The sequence below is a fragment of the Cetorhinus maximus genome, chromosome 24 (assembly GCF_964194155.1).
Source record: "Cetorhinus maximus chromosome 24, sCetMax3.hap1.1, whole genome shotgun sequence".
In the NCBI taxonomy this organism is placed as follows: domain Eukaryota; kingdom Metazoa; phylum Chordata; class Chondrichthyes; order Lamniformes; family Cetorhinidae; genus Cetorhinus; species Cetorhinus maximus.
In genome coordinates this window covers 21,670,771-21,688,988 of record NC_135902.1, presented here as the reverse complement: position 1 = coordinate 21,688,988, position 18,218 = coordinate 21,670,771, and the positions used below count along the sequence as shown (strand labels likewise).

General features: G+C 42.7%; 1 protein-coding gene across 4 annotated transcripts in view; it reads left to right on the top strand.

Annotated features, from left to right (window-relative positions):
- The first annotated feature begins 16,827 nt into the window (after positions 1–16,827).
- Positions 16,828–18,218, top strand: part of itgb4 (integrin, beta 4) — a 154,546-nt gene continuing 153,155 nt past the window's right edge. For 2 of the 4 annotated variants that reach the window (XM_078570845.1, XM_078570842.1), the window contains exon 1: positions 16,828–17,408. The gene's annotated coding sequence lies outside the window, so the exon portion shown is untranslated. The remainder of the gene's footprint in view (positions 17,409–18,218) is intronic. The other 2 variants (XM_078570843.1, XM_078570846.1) reach the window with 2 other exon arrangements.

Sequence of the window (18,218 nt, the reverse complement as noted above, 5' to 3'; positions counted from 1 at the left end):
ATGGCTGATCCTCTGTCTCAACGCCATACTCCTGCTCTCTCCCCATACCCTTTAATGCCTTTAGAGTTGAGAAAACTATCTATTTCCTTCTTAAATTTATTCAGCGACTTGGCCTTCACAGTTTCTCTTCATCTCAATCCTAAATGTTCTACCCCATATCCTGAGACTGTGACTGCTAGACCTCCCCCAGCCAGGGGAAACATCATCCCTGCACCCAGTCTGTCCATCCTCGTCAGAATTTTAAAGTTTCAATGAGATCCCCTCTCATTCTTCTAAACTCCAGTGAATACAGGCCTAGTCGGCTCAATCTTTCCTCATACAACAATCTTGCCATCCCTGGACTCAGTCAAGTGAACCTTCGCTGCGCTATGGCAAGTATATCCTTTTTTAGGTAAGGAGACTAAAACTGCATACAATTCTCCAGGTGCTGTCTCACCAAAGCCCTGTACAGCTGCAGTAAGACATCCTTGCTCCTGTACTCAAGTCCTCTCCAATGAAGGCCTTCTTAACTACTTGCTGCACCCGCATGCTTGCTTTCAGTGATTGGTGTACAAGGACACCGAGGTCCCTTTGTACAGCAACATTTCCCAATCTATCACCATTTAAATAATACTCTGCCATTCTGTTTTTCCTACTGAAGTGGATAACTTCACACCTATCCACGTTATACTGCATCTGCCATGTATTTGCCCACTCAGTCAACCTGTCTAAATCGCCTTGAAGCCTCTTAACACCTTCCTCACCACTTACATTCCCACCAAGTTTTATGTCATCACCAAACTTGGAAATATTACATTTGGTTCCCTCATCCAAATCATTGATATATATTGTGAATACTTGGGGACCAAGCACTGATCCCTGTGGTACCCCACTAGTCACCACCTGCCACTCCGAAAAAGACCCATTTATTCTTACTCTCTGTTTCCTGTCTGCCAACCAATTCTCAATCCATGCCAGTATATTATCGCCAATCCCATGTCCTTTAATTTTACAGACTAACCTCTTATATGGGATTTTATCAAAAGCTTTCTGAAAATCCAAATTCACCACATCCACTGGTTCTCCCTTATCTATTCTACTAGTTACATCCTCAAAAAACTCCAGTAGATTTGACAAACATGATTTCCCTTTCATAAATCCATGTTGACTTTTTCCAATTCCATTAATATTTTCTAAGTATCCTATTATCACATTCTTTATAATAAACTCTAGCATTTTCCCTACTACTGATGTTAGGCTAACTGGTCTATAATTCAGTTTTCTCCCTCCTTTTTTTAATAGTGGGGTTACATTTGCCCATCCTCCAATCTGCCGGGACTGTTCCAGAATCTACAGAATTTTGGAAGATGATAACCAACACATCTACTATTACCATGGCCACTGCCTTTTGTACCCTGGTATGTAGATTATCAGGCCCTGGGGATTTATTGGCTTTCAGTCCCATTAATTTCTCTAGCACTATTGTTTTAGTAATACTAATTTCCTTTAATTCCTCCTCCTCACTAGACCCTTGGTTCCCTACCATTTCTCGGATGTTATTTGTGTCTTCCTCCAAGAATATAGAACTAAAGTAGTCGTTTAATTGCTCTGCCATTTCTTTGTTCTCTATTATAAATTCTCCCATTTCGGACTGTAAGGGACCTACATTTGTCTTCACTAGTCTTTTTCTTTTTACATGCTTATAGAAGCTTTTACAGTCTGCTTTTATGTTTCTTGCAAATTATTCTCATACTCTATTTTTCCCCTCTTAATCAATCTCTTGGTCCACCTTTGCTGAATTCTAAACTGCCCCCAATCCTCAGGGCTTTTCTAGCAACTTTATATGATTCCTCTTTAGATCTAATACTATCCTTAATTTCTTTTGTTAGCCATGGCTGGGCCACTTTTCCTGTTGCGTTTTTGCACCAGAAAGGAATGTGTAATTGTTGCAAAGCATACATTCGTCCCTTAAGTATTAGCCATTGCCTGTCCACCTTTTAATGAAGTTCCCCGATCTATCTTAGCTAACTGATGCCTCATACCTTTGTACTTTTCCTTTGTTTAGATTTAGGACCCTAGTTTTGGGTCGGACTACTTCACTTTCCATCCTAATGAAGAATTTTATCATGTTAGAAAAGACAGCACCTCTGACGGTTCAGCACTCTCAATATTGCACTGGAGTGTCAACCTAGCATTCCTAAAATGGAGCTTAATCTCTTAACTGTCTGACTCTGAGACAAGAGTATTACCAACTGAGTCTTGTCTGACACCTGAATGATTTTATAATGTCTGAATTTTTCTTGCCATACCTGTCAGCCTTGGGTCAATGATATCACTCTCAGCTGAGTCAGATTCAAATCCCATTCCCGAGAGTTTGAGCACAAAATCCTGGCTGGCACTTCAATGCAATACTGAAGGAGTACTGCACTGTCAGAGGCACCATCTTTCTGATAAAATGAAAGACCATATGCTTCCATGGGTGGAATATTCAAAGAAGAGCAGGGAAGTTCTCCTTTGGCGTTCTGGCCAATATTTATTCTTCAATCAACACTTTGAGCAGATGTATTTTATTGCTGTTTGTGTGAGCTTGCTGTGTTTCCTACATGGTAATAGTGACTACACTTCAAAACCACTTCACTGGCTATAAAGCTCTTTGGGGCGTCCTGAGGTCATGAATTCAATGCAAGTTGGTTAATTCAATGCATTCAGTCAGCGTCATTAAACATACAAAATCTTGGTGTCAATATTCTCAAAAATATTCATCAAAATCCTTACAATATTTCAAATAAACACCATTTCTGGCTGTGAACATATGCTCCTCCAAACAGTTGATGATACTGATGTATTTGAGGGGGCAGTTAAAAAGAATGCTGGGCTCAAGAGCACTTGAATTCTCAAAACAACAGCACAGAAACTTTCAAGCCTTTTCATAAAGAATGACAGAGAAACCATTGTCATGGAAATAAATGATTAAATTCAGTGAGTAATAACAGCCATGGCCTGCATTAAGGCAGTGGCTTTGTGTGAGCTGCTGTGTCAAACTGTGGCTCTACTGTCACAGGTCTAATAGTCCCCAAACAGGACTAAATGAGTGTGTATAATCCACAATTGGATAGAATGTACCAGGGCCGTGGAAGGGAATTAAATGAGTGGGTAGAATCAATATCTTATATGGGCTGTGAAAGAGGTGGCACTGATGGGCTGAATGCTCTTTTCTCATTTAGGACCTGTCTCGTGATTCTTGAACAGAGAAAGAATGAACATCTAAATGGTGTGAATAGCAAACAGAGTAAATACTTTCAAATAGGAATTTGGTGAGAGTGGAAGTTAAGCATAAAGGGGGAAGGAGGTGCTAAGTGATTAAAACCAAGGGGCAATGGCAAAAGTGAGGGAGAGAATGCAGGAAGCATTCAAAATAAAGAGAACTTTAAGATAATAGACTGTTAATTTCAGTAAAATGGCTGGACAGTGTGAGCCAGTGCCTGAAAATGCTGTGCCATGTGGGAACTCCCAGGACCCTTTGTTATCCAAGATAGCCACACGTGCAGGAAGTGCTTCCTTCTGTTCCAGCACTTGAGGGGTAGCTAGAGTCACTGCAGGGCATATGGAGGTTGAAATCGCACATTCCAGGAGGTAGTTGTCCACAGCCATAGAGACTCCAAGAGGACAGTGGCTATCTGGAAGGATAGGAAGAAGGGGAAACTGTACAGGGATCCTCCAGTGTTATGAAACCGCCAAACCAATATACAGTGTTGAATACTATGACATCAGCTTGGGGAGTACAATACAGAGCATATCCACAGCACCAATGGGGCAAAGCATTGCACAGAGAGGCACAGTAAAATTTAGAAATGCAGTTGTCATAGGGGATTTAAGAGTGAGGAGGTTAAACAGATGTTTCTGCATCTGCTGATGTGAATCCACATGATGTGTTGTCTCCCTGGTACCAGGGTAAAGGACATTACTGACCAGGCACAAAACATTCTGTGAGGGAAAGGAGAACAACCAGAAGACATGTTTGATGTTGGGATCAATGACATAGAACAGACACCATCTCCCCTTGTTATTCAAAGGCATTGGCCATTACTGAACTTCCCCATCATCAACACCCTGGACCAGCCATATCAATACTGTGGCTACAAGAGCAGGTCAAGGGTTGGAAATTACGCGGCAAGTAACTCACCTCCTGAATCCCCAAAGCCTAACCACTATTTCCAAGACACCAGTCAGGAGTGGGATGGTATAGTCTCCTCTTGCCTGGATGAATACAGCTCCAACAACACTCAAGAAGCTCGACACCATCCAGGATAAAGCAGCCCGCTTGATTGGCACCTGATCTACCATCTTAAACATTTGCTCATTCCACCAGCATATACAAGATGCACTGCAGCAGTTCATCAAGGCTCCTAAGACACCGCTTTCCAATTTCGCAGCCTGTACCACCTAGAAGGACAAGGGCAGCCAATGCACGAGAACATCATCACCTTCAAATCTCCAAAAAAACTGTGGTATAAGGGGTTAATTCTGTCTGTGTGATATGCTAATGAGAGACAGTATGCATCATCACAGGGAGTGATGCAAAAACTCATGATCCTGCTCTCTCTTGTAGACCTCATGGCATGATGAAGCCTCTGTAAGATGTTTCTCAATAAAGTTAGTATTTTCCTTACTTCAGCACACTCTGAATATTCCGTGTTAGCGCAACAAGGCCAAGAATATTATATGATGGCAGCAAGTGAAAGAACAAGATTGGAAAATTCTCTGCCATTACCAGAAAACTTCAAGCAGTTTGCAGGTCTAAGCAGAAGCAGGTTTAAGTAGAAGCATGGCTGAATTGATACTAGATACCACACTGCATTGGGCCTCATTGTGAAACTGAGCAGTGAGCAGGTCATTACACTATTATATGCTATGGGTGGCTGTGCAGATGCTATCTTAGTCAGGCAAGGGATCAACAAAGGAAAAGCTATGGAGGATGAAGCAATAGAAGAACTTTATGCCTACTGCGAAAGAATACCATTGTCGAGCGGACTAAATTTAACAAGTGTACCTAATGACAAAGTGAAAGTATTGACACATTTATTAACAACCTGCATAGACTTGCAGAGGACTGTGAATATTGCAGCTTAAAAGATGAATTAATCAGGGACAGAATTGTTATCAGAGTCTTGGATGATCTGACCACTGGCAGTCGACGGATAATTTAACCTTAACAAAGGCGATTCAACAGAACAGACAAGCTGAGGTCAGGAAGCAAAATCGATTGATGATTCGGGGTGTCCGGGAGAACCATATCCCAAAAATGACTGACTAAGTAGAGTATCAAAGCAGAGAGGTGGCTGTAAAAAATCAGGGGAGGCAGGAAGAGCATCCATCAACTACCCCAGCTAACTAATCAGTGTGGCAGGAAAAAACACAGTCACAAAAATTGTCCCGCCAATGAGGCCAAATGTAATTTTTGCAGAAAGAAGGACCCCACGCAGCAAGTACCTTGTACAGAATACGCACAAAGGGAAGCCTTTGAAAGATGGCAAAATCCATGAAATAGAAAATATCAATGACATTGAGGTGCCTTTCCTTGAAGAGATCCAGCGAGCAAGCAGAAACTGCTGGAGTGCTGATATCCTATTCAAGGGAAACAAGGCACACTTTAAATTGGACATGGGTGCAGCAGTTTCAGTTTTCTCTGATGCTGAACTGTGATTGCAGAAAAGCTCTCTTCAGCCATATTGCAAAATCTACTTGTTCCAGGAGGTATAGAATTCATGGTCATTGGACAAGTGAATGCGACTCTTCAATATTGAGAGAAAAGAATCACTGAAATCTTATATGTGATCCTGAACCAGAATTGTTAACTTTTAAGCAGGAAAGCTTGCACCAACTGATTTGCAGAGTAGAGGAACTGGAAAGCCAAGAAGATCAGTTGACTTTCCACAACTGTTCACAGGATGAGGAAAATTGAAGACACATCACTCTACATCCTGAAACAAAGCCAGCATATATATTTACACCCAAAAAAGTTCATCATCCACTCTTGCCAAAGGTAAAGAAGAAAATTGGCTCTACGTTGAAGCAAGGAGTATTTTCACCTGTGACAGAACCAACAAGCTGGTGCAGGGGGATGGTCCCGGTGCCAAACACCAACGGATCTTTCAGAATTTGATTAGATCTTACACAGCTGAACAAAGCAATTGAATGCGAAGTTCATCCTATGTCATCTGTAGACGAAAGCTTAGCTAAGTTGGGAAAGAGTTCAATCTTCTTAAAGCTCAATGTAAATACAGGTACAGTCTCTCAAAACTAGCTCCCTAAGAACTTGAGTTGTCCGAAAACTGGACATTTTTAAAATCTGCCATGCATCCTTTTGTTTCATATTATGCTCAATTAAAATTAACTTACCTGGTCAACTTGGCTAGGTACTGCAAGGTGCCAGATTTTTTATCCCCTTCGCCACTTGCGTGCTGGTCTATTCCAAGTGACCCTTGACCCCACCTGACCTGGATTGGCCTGAACCGCCAACTGCCCAAAGCGCCCAACCAAAAATCTAGCAAAATCCAAAATCTGGCATGGCTTCTGTCCTAACGCTGCCAGTTTTGACAGATTGTACCTCTAATGGTTTTTGACAACTAGCATGGAGGAGAGTATAAAACCACAGAACCATAGAAAAGTCACATGTAGACAACATCCACTGCACTAATCAATCCTCCTTGTTACTTACTCAAAAAGTTTGATTAAATTAGTAAGACACGATCTTCCCCTAACAAAACCATGCTGACTATCCCTGATTAATCCATTCCTTTCTAAGTGACAGTTTACCCTGTCTCTCAGAATTGATTCTAACAATTTGCCCACCACAGAAGTCAGTCTGACCAGCCAATAATTATTTGGTCTATCGCTCGCACCCTTTTTAAATAATGGTACAACGCTCGCAGACCTCCAATCCACTTGTACCTTGTCTATATCTAGTGAGGATTGAAAACTGATCCTCAGAGCATCTGCTATTTCCTCGCTGGCTTCCTTTAGCAGCCTGGGATACAATCCATCTGGCCCTGGTGACTTATTCACTTTCAAGGATGTCAGTCCCTTGAGTGCTTCTTCTCTCACTATGCTTATTTTATCTAATATTTCACACTCCTCTTTAACTAGAATATCTGCTTCATCCCTCTCCTTAGTGAAGACAGAGGCAAAGTACTCATTGAGAACCCTGCCCACATCTTCAGCATCTTCAGGCTTGCTTGTTGACTGTTCCAAGGTGAACTTATGGCTTTTATAAAAACTTCTATAAAAAAACTCTTCAAGATTGAGACAGTCCTCAAACTCTTTGTGACACTCTTAAATTCTAAGGAGAGCAAAGATGCCACTATGAATACAACGATTCAGACTGAGGATGGTGAGGACTGTTGAAAAGGCAGAGTATGTTCCAGGAAAATAGCAGACTACAGTAGATGCTTTGTCCTGTATCCCAGTGGCAAGACTTGAACAAGGTGATGCAGTTCTTGTCGAAGAGGTAGCAACCTTTCCATTGACAACAATCACAACTCTACCAGCAGCAACTCTGAATGAAATCAGAGGTGCATAGAAATCTGATGAAGAACGTGCTCAGGTCAGAGAATACTGCAACAAAGGATGGCCAGCATATATGCCACACAATCCCATTCTCAGACAGTACTATGAACAGAGATGACACATCACTGTAGTTGATGATTTACTTATCCTGACAAGAAAGTGGTCATTCCAAGAGTTCTGAGATTCGATATACTACAACGATTGCACCAAGAACATTTGAGCGTCAGAAAATGTTGAGCCCAAAGTAAGATATTCCATTTTAGGTCTCTCAAAATCATTGGAAGAGATTATATCAAACTGCATTACTCGTACTATTTATCACCAGGAGACGAGAATTGTTGATGTCATCTTCCTTTCCATCAAGACCATGGGAATATCTTGGGATGGACTTGTTTGAACACAGAGGTAAAATATTCTTGATTGTAGTAGACTCAAGATGGATAGAAGCCAAGCAACTGCAGGGTAACATTTCTGAAGAAGCGATTACCTCACCGAAAGAGACATTTGCAACACTTGGAATCCTAGACATTGTAATCTCAGACAATGGACTGCAATTTGCCAATGAATACTTTAAAGAGTTCACAGCATCATAAGGATTTGTCCATACTACCAGCTCACCAAGTTACCTTCAAGCCCAAGCCAATGGTGAAGCTGAAAGAGGAGTGTGTACAGCATTGCTGAAGAAGAACGATGACATCCAGCTTGAACTTCTAAGCTGTCATTCAACTCCATTCCAAAATGCTTTAGCACCATGTGAAATCCTCAGGGGAAGAAGACTGAGAACTCAATTCCCTACTCTTCCAAACACACTAAGGCCTTAAGTACAAGCTGATCACAGAATCACAGAATTGTTACAACACTGAAGGAGGCTATTCGGTTCTCCAAATGAGCGTTATGACTTAGTGCCATTGCCCTGCCTTTTCCCCATAACCCTGCACATTGTTTCTATTTAAATAATCATCTAATGCCCTCTTGAATGCCTCGATTGAACCTACCTCCGCCACACTTCCAGTCAGTGCATTCCAGACCCGAACCACTCATTGTGTGAAAAAGTTTTTTCTCACATCACATTTCTTCTTTTGCAAATCATTTTAAATCTGTGCCCTCTTGTTCTCGATCCTTTTACGAGCAGGAACAATTTCTCCCTATCTACTCTATCCAGCCTCCTCATGATTTTGAACACCTTTATCAAATCTCCTCTTAGCCTTCTCCTCTCCAAGGGGAACAGTCCCATTCTCTCCAATCTATCTTCGTAACTGAAGTTTTCCAGCTCTGGAACCATTCTTGTAAACCTCTTTTGCACTCTCTCCAATGCGTTCACATCCTTCCTATAGTGTGGCACCCAGAACTGTACACAATACTCCAGCTGAGGTCTAACTAGTGTCTTATATAAGCTCATCATAATCTTCCTGCTCTTTTACTCTGTGCCCCCATTAATACAGCTCAAGATATTGTATGCTTTATTAACTGCTCTACCTACTTGTCCTGCCACCTTCAATGATCTATGCACATATACACCCAGGTCCTTAGGCTCCTGCACACCCTTAAGAATTGTACCCCTTACTTTATATTGCCTCTCCATGTTCTTCCTACCAAAATGCATCAACTCCGCATTGAACTTCATCTGTCACCTATCAGCCCACTCCACCAACTTGTCTATGTCCTTTTGAAGTTCTTTACTATCCTCCGCACAGTTTACAAAGTTTTGTATCATCCGCAAATTTTGAAATTGTCCCCTGCACACCAAGATCTAGATCATATATTAATGATATATCAGGAATAGCAAAGGTCCCAATACCAACCCCTGGGGAACTGATGACATGGAAAAAGTGAGGGAGAAAGAGGATGAATATTGTTCCAGTCAGATGTGGAACATATGATAAACATCACAAAGCACACAACCTACCAGACCTCCAACCAGGAGAACCAGTTTGAATTTGAGACCAAGCTCATTATGGACAAGTGGTTGAACAGACACCACATCATGGTTCTACCTTATCCAAATAGATAATGGTATGGTGAGACAGAATAGATGTGCACTTGTTTCCACACACACAAGCAATCTACACAGTATGAGTGAATGGGACTTATGGTGAGCTGGGATACAGGTAGTAGAATTTGGGCGAACTCACATTTATGGAGAATGGAAGATGGGAGGTAAGTCAGGAGAGCAATGGAATAGTCAAGTGACAAAGGTATAGATGAGCGATTCAATACCAGATGTCTGATGGAGAAGACAATGGATTTGTCTTCCCAATATTTAATTGGAGGAAATTCTGGCTCATCCAGTACTGGATGTTGGACAAACAGCCTGACAAATGAGAAACAGTCCATTCCAATTGTCTAATACATTTCCCAAGGTTTCTATCTCACCCAGACTGTATGGTATTGCTCCTAAGTATTGATTCATGTCATACAAATCTGAGATTGTGGAAACTTCTTTTTGTGTGTTTTAAAGCTTTTCGTTTTGTTTTACATTTTGATTTTCTGTAAATTTTCATAAAAAGAAAGACAATGATCCATCAGACATCAAATTATAAGGTCCAGGCAGCATTAGCCTTCCAATGAAAGGCAGGATTATCGCTCCTCTTTGCTATAAGGGTCGACAGATCGTTGATTTTCTCTTTGTTCTTCACAATCAATGTACATCCTTATTGAGTGGTAATGTTGGCATACTTATAAGAATCCTAGAAAAACCAGATGATGCTCACCATTTGAATGACTCCCTGTCTTTTATGCAACAATCTTCAAACTTTTACTTAGAACAAGTGGCACTTCAGCCTTCAGAAGCTGAGGAAGTTTGTACGATCAGCAGTAAGTTCATTTCTTTCACAGAGACACCATCCACTAGACCTCGGGTGGAGATTGAAGTTATGAATCTCTTAGTTCTTCATGAAGTTAGGCCAGAGGTGATGGATACTGAAGGTACTGCAGCAGACGGTGAACATTCCCATGAAGACCTGCTGGACTTGAATTGGTTCTTCCTAGGAGAAAGTGATGAGGAAGAAACCCTTGCAGCACTGAGTAATCTGTTGGAGATAGAGGCTCTAGAGGATGATTTGTCTTTCCAGTTGATGGACGCACCTTATGAAGTCTCTGTTGCCTTTTTAGGGTCAGTTGTATTTCTAGTGGCTGAGTAGCATTCAAATCTTTGTTTCACTGAACTTACCAATGTATTGCCTACTTTATCTTTTGCTGGCCATGAAGAATCTTCCAAAGAGAATGCCTTGCCTGAGTCCATGACAGAGACCATAAAGGATCATAATGTTAAAGAGCTGGTACTTTCCCAGGGTGAAAGTCAATTGCCACCTGTACTTCAGTCCCAGCTGAAAGCCTTTTTCCCTCCGGAGCTGGAGATCAGCACAGAAGCTGCGGCAGAATCTTTAGCACTTCTGAAGCTGCAGAATCCTGTACACCAATCTTATCCCTGAGTTGGTTGTCTACAAGAAATTCATTTTATTACAGAAGATGAGGCTGTCTTGTCTCCATATCCTCAGCAATTCTCCCCATTGTCCATAGTGGAGCAACCTCACACAGAGAGAAGTATGGCTCTCTTACCACTGCCGACAGAAAGTGGACAGTCCTCCCGAAATATCATTGGGAAATCACCTCTTCTTCTTTTCCTGACAGTTTTACAGGAATCTTATTGGGTTTTTTTTCTTTGCCATCTAAGTTAATTGAAATTTTGGAAATTCAATCTCTTTTTGGTCTTCGATACAGGAGTGAATGATCCAGCTGTGACAATCTTCCCTGGAGTTGAAGATCATTTCTCTTCCGGAGGTCTTCCCTGGTGTGCTTTGATGGAGCAACAAGTTCCTCAGAGCCTCCTGAGTTCTTCTCTTCTAGGCCCAGAGGGTCCAAGGGTCCATTTTCATCAGTATTCTCTCTTGGACCAGTCTTTCATTGAAAAGTCTTCATTGTCTTTGCAGTTCAGTCATCCTGAAATATATACTCTGCTTCCCAGCAATGCTGCTAAAGTGCTGTCCTATTCTGCTGATGATGATACCCTCCCAGAATAAGAAGAAAGCCTTCATATCTCCGAGACATCTTCCCTAAAGGCCAGGAATACTGTGGGAGATTGAAGCCCCCAGGACTATGATTTGGGGAGGGGAAGAGTAGGAATTAAAGTTGAGCAGAATCTACAGTTGTAACAAGGGAGCTACAGAAATGCAATGTAAATAGTTAAAGGCATGGGTTGGATTTTCCACCCCCACCTGCCACCGGGATTGTCCGGTCCCGCCAAAAATCGATTGACTTTTGGCTGGGCTGCTGAATCTCCTGCGACAGGTCCCACCACAACGAAGCCAGAAAATCCTGGCCATAGTTTCATGTTGTTGTTGAAAATTGGATAGTATACTTGGGGGGAGGTGTAATATCACGGGTTAACAGATGGGATATGCTAATGCATAATGCATATGATGATATAACACTGACACTATTCATTCATGTGTTAGACTTGAGAGAGAGAGGTTGGAGCACTATGCTTAGAAGTAACATGCCTACCATGTAACCTGTATAGAAGTGGTACTAATAAACAATTGTTAAGCAGATACCAGAATATGACTGCAGTCTGTCTACTAACCAAGTACCATGCCTAGAATCCACAGATGGAGTGACCATCTTAGGACACCTATCTCTTATGAAATAATTTTTGTACTGATCAGAGACAGAGATTTTAATGCTGGGGATAGAACAACTTCCATTTCCATGTGAACGGATGTCCTCTGTGGGGACAGGAAAGGGAAGTCAGGATAGTTTGTGGATCACGAATCTGACCCCAGTGGTAAATAGTCACTGGCCCTGAATTTCACAGGGACACCCCTTAATTGGCCTGGAGATGGGACTGAAGCACAGGTGGCAATTGACTTTCACCCTGGGGAAGTACCAGCTCTTTAACATTATGATCCTTTATGGTCTCTGCCATGGACTCAGGCAAGGCATTCTCTTTGGAAGATTCTTCATCGACAGCAAAAGATAAAGTAGGCAATACATTGGTAAGTTCAGTGAAACAGCTGCAGAGGTGAGAATGGAGGTGGGACTGTGCAAGTACAGGCCTGATTTAAACAGACCACTGCAGCATTACTGTGGCTGTCTTTTCACCGATGTTACTGCAGACTGGAAGAGCAGAGCAGAATTAAATTCAAGAATATCTGTGGAGAGCCAGAGGCCTAGAGCCTGGGCAGGGCCCCTCAATTCACCGATGGGGACCTGAAGGTCCTCCTGGAGGCCATAAGGGAGAGGAGGGTCCTCTTCCCGGAGGGTGACAGGAGGAGGTCACTCACCCAGACAAAAAAAATAATGGAACTTAAGACTGACAAGGCCCCTGGATCTAATGGCCTGCATCCTCGGGCCTGAATAGAAGTGGCTGCATTGGTAGTGGATGTATTGTTTGTCATCTTCCAAGACTGCACTGTTGAGTTGCATTGGGAAGCTTCAGCACTGCAGAGGCTTCTGTTCTCTGAAGCTAGCTCTCAGGATCTCTTCTTGTGTTTCCCACAGGTGTAGACATCGAGGAAGCTTGGAGGAAGCACTGAAGGTGGCAAGGGTACAGAATGTACTCTGGGTGGGGGACTTCAATATCCATCACCACTACTGACCGGGCAGGCCGAGTTGTAAAGGACATAGCTGCTACACTGGGTCTGTGGCAGGTGGTGAGGGAACCAACAAGAGGGAAAAACATACTTGACCTCATCTTTACCAACCTGCCTGCTGCAGATGCATCTGCCCATGACAGTATCAGTAGAAATGACCACTACACATTGTGGAGACGTCACAGCAGGACTGAATAAATATTCCTGGAAAGAAAGTATTCAGGAAAGAGAGGGAAAGAACAAAATGAGAAGGGGTGGCAGTATTTATTAAAGAGAATATTATAAATATTACTGAGCTGGAGAGAGGATGTTCTAGAGGGATCAAGGACAGAATCTATTTGGTTAGAGTTAACAAACATCAGAGGTGCCATTATATAACTGCATGTATTCTGTAGGCCACCAACTAATGGGAAACACATAGAGGGATAAATTTGCAAAGGATTTACGGGGAGGTGCAAAAACTACAAAATAGCGATAATAAATTACTTTAATAATCCCGATATAGACTGGGAGAGTAATAAGATAATAGCAATGAGGGAGAAGAGTTCTGAAGGGTAGTCAGGAAAATGTTCTTGAACATTATGTTTCTTGCCCAATGAGGAAGGATGCATTGCTGGATCTGGTTCTGGGGAATGAAGAGGGTCAAGTGGATCAAGTGTCACTAGAGGAACATTAAGGTAACAGTAATCATAGTATCATAAAGTTTAGATAATTTACGGGAAAGGACAAGAAGCAATCTTGAGTAAAATTATTTAATTGGTGGAGGGCCCATTTTGGTGGGGTGAGAACAGATTGACAGGCAAAACTGTAGAAGAACAATGGGCTGCCTTTAAAGAGGACATGGTTCAGGTACTGTTGAGAAAGGTAGGGCAACTGAAGCTGGAGCTCCCTGGATGACAAAACAGGTCAACAGTAAGATGGAGCAGAAAAAGGGCATTTGACAGATGTCAGTTTGATAATACATGTGAGAACCAGGCTGAATATAAAATGTTCACAGGAGAAGTGAAAGAAGAAACAAGAGAGGCAAAGAGAGCGTATGAGAAGAAACTGTCAGCTAAAATAAAAGAGAATCCAAAAGTCTACATTATAAATAGTAAAAGAAGAAATTAGGGATCAAAAAGAGGGCATGGCTGAGGTACTAAAACAAGTACTTTTTATCATGGAAGAAGATGATGCCAGAGTCGTAGTAACAGAGCAAGCATTTGAGATACTGGATGAGTTAATAATTGATAAAAGAGGAGATAATAGGAAGGCTCATTGTACTTAAAATTGATAAATCATTCAGATCTGATTAGATGCATCAGATGATGAGGAGGAAACTAAGGAAGGAAATTGTGGAGGTACAGGCCAATCCAGCTTAGATACTGGGGTGGTGCCAGAGGACTGGAGAATTGCAAATATTACATTCTTGTTAAAAAATTTATTTAAGGATAAACCCAACAACTGTAGGCCAGTCAGCACCTTCTCAAGCCCACATCCTGTGAATGAATTTTTAAAAATGAACAAATGTGGATTAATCAAGGAAAAGCAGTGCTGACTTGTTCAAGACAAGTTTTATTTAATTAATTTTCTTGAGTTTTTTGATGAGGTTACAGATTTTTGCTGAGGGTGATGCAGTTCATGTGGTATACATAGATTTCCAAAAGGCATTTGATAAAGTCCCATATAATAGATTTGTCGGCAAAGTTGAAGCCCACGGAAGATAAGGGACAGTGGGTACAAAGGTGGCTGAGTGACAGGACACAGAGTAGTTGTGAGTAGTTGTTTATCAGATTGGAGGAAAACATACAGTGGAGTTTCCCAGGAGTCAGTTCCAGGACCAGTGCTTTTCTTGATATTTATTAATGACCTAGACTTGGATGTGCAGGGCACTATTTCAAAATTTGCAGATAACACAAAATTTGGAAGCATTGTGATGGACTTCAAAAGGACATAGACAGGCAGTGGAATGGGCGGACAATTGGCAGATGGAAGTTAATGTAGAGAAATGTAGAGAGCGCGAAAAGAGGCAATATAAAATAAAGGTACAATTCTAAAGAGGGGGGGTGCAGGAACTGAGAGGTCTAGGTGCACATGTGCACGAATCATTGAAGGTGGAAATAGAAAAAGTGGTTATTAAGGCACATCCTGGGCTTTATAAATAGAGGCATAGAGTACAAAAGCAAGGAAGTTACAGTGAACCTGTATAGAACATTGATTCAGCCTCAACTGGAGTATTATGTCTAATTCTGAGCATTGCACTTCAGGAAGGATGTGAACACTTTACAGAGGGTGCAGAAAAGATTTACGAGAATGATTCCAGGGATGAGAGGCTTCAGTTACGTGGATGGATTGAAAAGCTGGGGCTGTTCTTCTTAGAAAAGGTTGAGAGGAGATTTGATAGAGGTGTTCAAAAATCGTGAGGGGTCTGGGCAGAGTACATAGAGAGAAACTGTTCCCATTGGCAAAAGAGCCATGAACCAGAGGACACCGATTTAAGGTGATTAGCAAAAGAAACAACAGCAACATGAGGAAAAATATTTTTATGCAGTGAGTGGTTAGGATTGGAAAGCAAAGCCTGAGAGTGTGGTGAAGGCAGATTCAGTTGTGGCTTTCACAAGGAAATTCGATAAACACCTGAATAAAAAGCATTTGCAGGGCCACATGGGAAGGGCAGGGGAGTGGGACTAGGAGAGTTGCTCTGCAGAGAGCCAGTCCAGACACAATGGGCCAAATGGCCCCCTTCTATGCTGTAACCACCCTATGATTGTATGATTGTCAAGCTGGTCTATGATTTTAATCAAGTAATAGTCCATATGTGGTATCCAAATGTTTAAGTGCATTAATTTGCTCACAATGTACCATCTGCTGTCTCAACAGAATAAGGAGAAGTTATAGTTTCCCTCCAGCTAAATCAGAACAGCATCACACACCAGAATGCTAACCATCTACACCTCCGCTTTAAACAGACCCCATTATAGATATACGGGAGCACTAGCTCATGATGTGAGAGATGAGGCAGAGAATGAGTCACTGACGTTGGTAAGGAAAGATTTCCAGTGGTCAGGGAACCAGCTGGTACAAAGGAGATGGTCAACAAGCTGCAACAATGCAGTAACAAGAAAAATGCTGACTTTTTACTTCCCCTTTAGTCATGTTAGTTGATCCATTTATGAAAGCACAAGGACCACAGACCAACACTAGCCAAATTTCTGTCTTTGATTGCCACAAACTTCTCACCACTCTTTACTCACATCTACATTTGGGTTAAATTAGTGCTGAGGAAATGATAGGCCATTTTATATATGTTTCTCTTGGCTAGAATGTCATAGAGCATAACTCTAATATTGTGAGTGTGAGTGGGTGCACTGCAAAGTGTACCTTTGTGTTATATTTCTGGAATTCAACACTGCATCAATTGGGATGAGTGGAGTTGTGCGGCTGCATCGGCGAGGATTTCGGGAGGTGCATGGCTGCAGTAGATGAGTGTGTTGTAGATTTGTGATATCTACTGTACTGATATTGAAAAAGAGATTTGTTTATATAGGATCTTATTACATCTCTGTGGAATGTCCCCCAACACTTCACAAAATTACCTTTGAAGTGCAGTGGCGGCCGTTTTGCGGGCAAAACTCCCAAGTTGTGCAGAGCAAGATTCCACAAAAAGCGGTTAGATAAGTTTCTAGTTTTAACCTGTTTCTTTATTGTTTTAATGATGTTGGTTGACGAATAAGTTTTGACCAGGGGGGGAGAACTCCCCTCCTCGTCTAGCGCCGTGAGAGGGCTCCGTCAGTGCAGCACTTGCTCAGCACTGCAGGTTTCAGCCTGGAGCTCCGACCCTGGACTGGGAATGGCATATTGTGGGGATTGCCAGTTGTACTTGGTGCAGAAGCTGCCTTGACTTTTGCTGAGGTTCTGTGACTGGCTTTCGTTCAGTCGGTGGCCCCGGGTGGGGGAGGCGATGTGTTCTGATCTTGCCCCGGCAGGTGAGTAAGGAATGCTGAAGTTAGTCAGAGGGTGACGCTGTGCTCTCATCACCAGGTACATACCTGCACGGAGGGAGAGAAAAACAAACTCCCCCAAACTCCGGGAGACACCGCATTCGGGCTCCAGTCCACCAAGCGAGACGGTTAAAGTGGAAAGCAGAATAACCCGAGGCAATATTTAACCAGGACACTGCCAGACCTGCTGACTTTTTCCAGGTATTTTTGTTTCTGTTTTGGATTTCCAGCATCCGCAGTTTTTTTTTTGCTTTAACCAGGACACTTTACTCCGGCCCACTAGGAACGGAAGGTAAGTGAAGTTGCAGGGTTTCGGAACTGGGGTTGAGGAGCTCACTCGGGAAATTGGGTTGGGGTGAGGGATTTGGAGGGTTCGCTCCGGCAGCTGAGTTTACAGTTTGACTGGGACGGAGCGGGGGAAACTGACAAATTCTCCCCGGACTTGGTGGGGGGTGGGGGGGGGGAAACTGACCAAAGCGACCAATGTGTGACCAAAGCGACGGGGAGGAGGTATCGTGATCCCGAAGGGAATTCCAGCCTGATTCCTGCTAGAATTCCAGTCTGATCCCCGGGGGGGGGGGGGGGGGGGGGAATTGATCCTGATCCAGGGGGGTGGGGAGTTTCAGCCTGATTCCCGGTGGAATTGCACCCTAATCCCAGGGTGGGGGAAAATTACATACCGACCCCTGGGGTTGAGCTCCCCTCCCACCAACTATTTCGATACATTGCCTGCTGACCATTCGCAGAGTTGCATTGGAAGCGGTTGATCCTTCTGGTTATTGACCATCATCCCGGACTCTGGTCAGAGCTGTCAGTAGGAGACAGCGAGAGTTGATTTTCGATTCTTAAACCCAAAAGCATTTGGAAGCTGAACCCCAGGTTTAAACATGTTTGCGGGACCGGGAGTACATCAGGAAGATATTTTGCAGATGGTTCTTCTGTTAAGAGTGATTTTTTTTTAAAACTGAGTCGCCCTCCCCGGATTGTACAGACAAAACCGAGTCCTTCCTCAGTTATAGCAGAGTGTGGCCCCCATGACCAGCGAGAGGTGTGATGGTGAATCAGTCTCTGTCTGGAGTTCAGTCAGTTGGGGTGAGTGGGG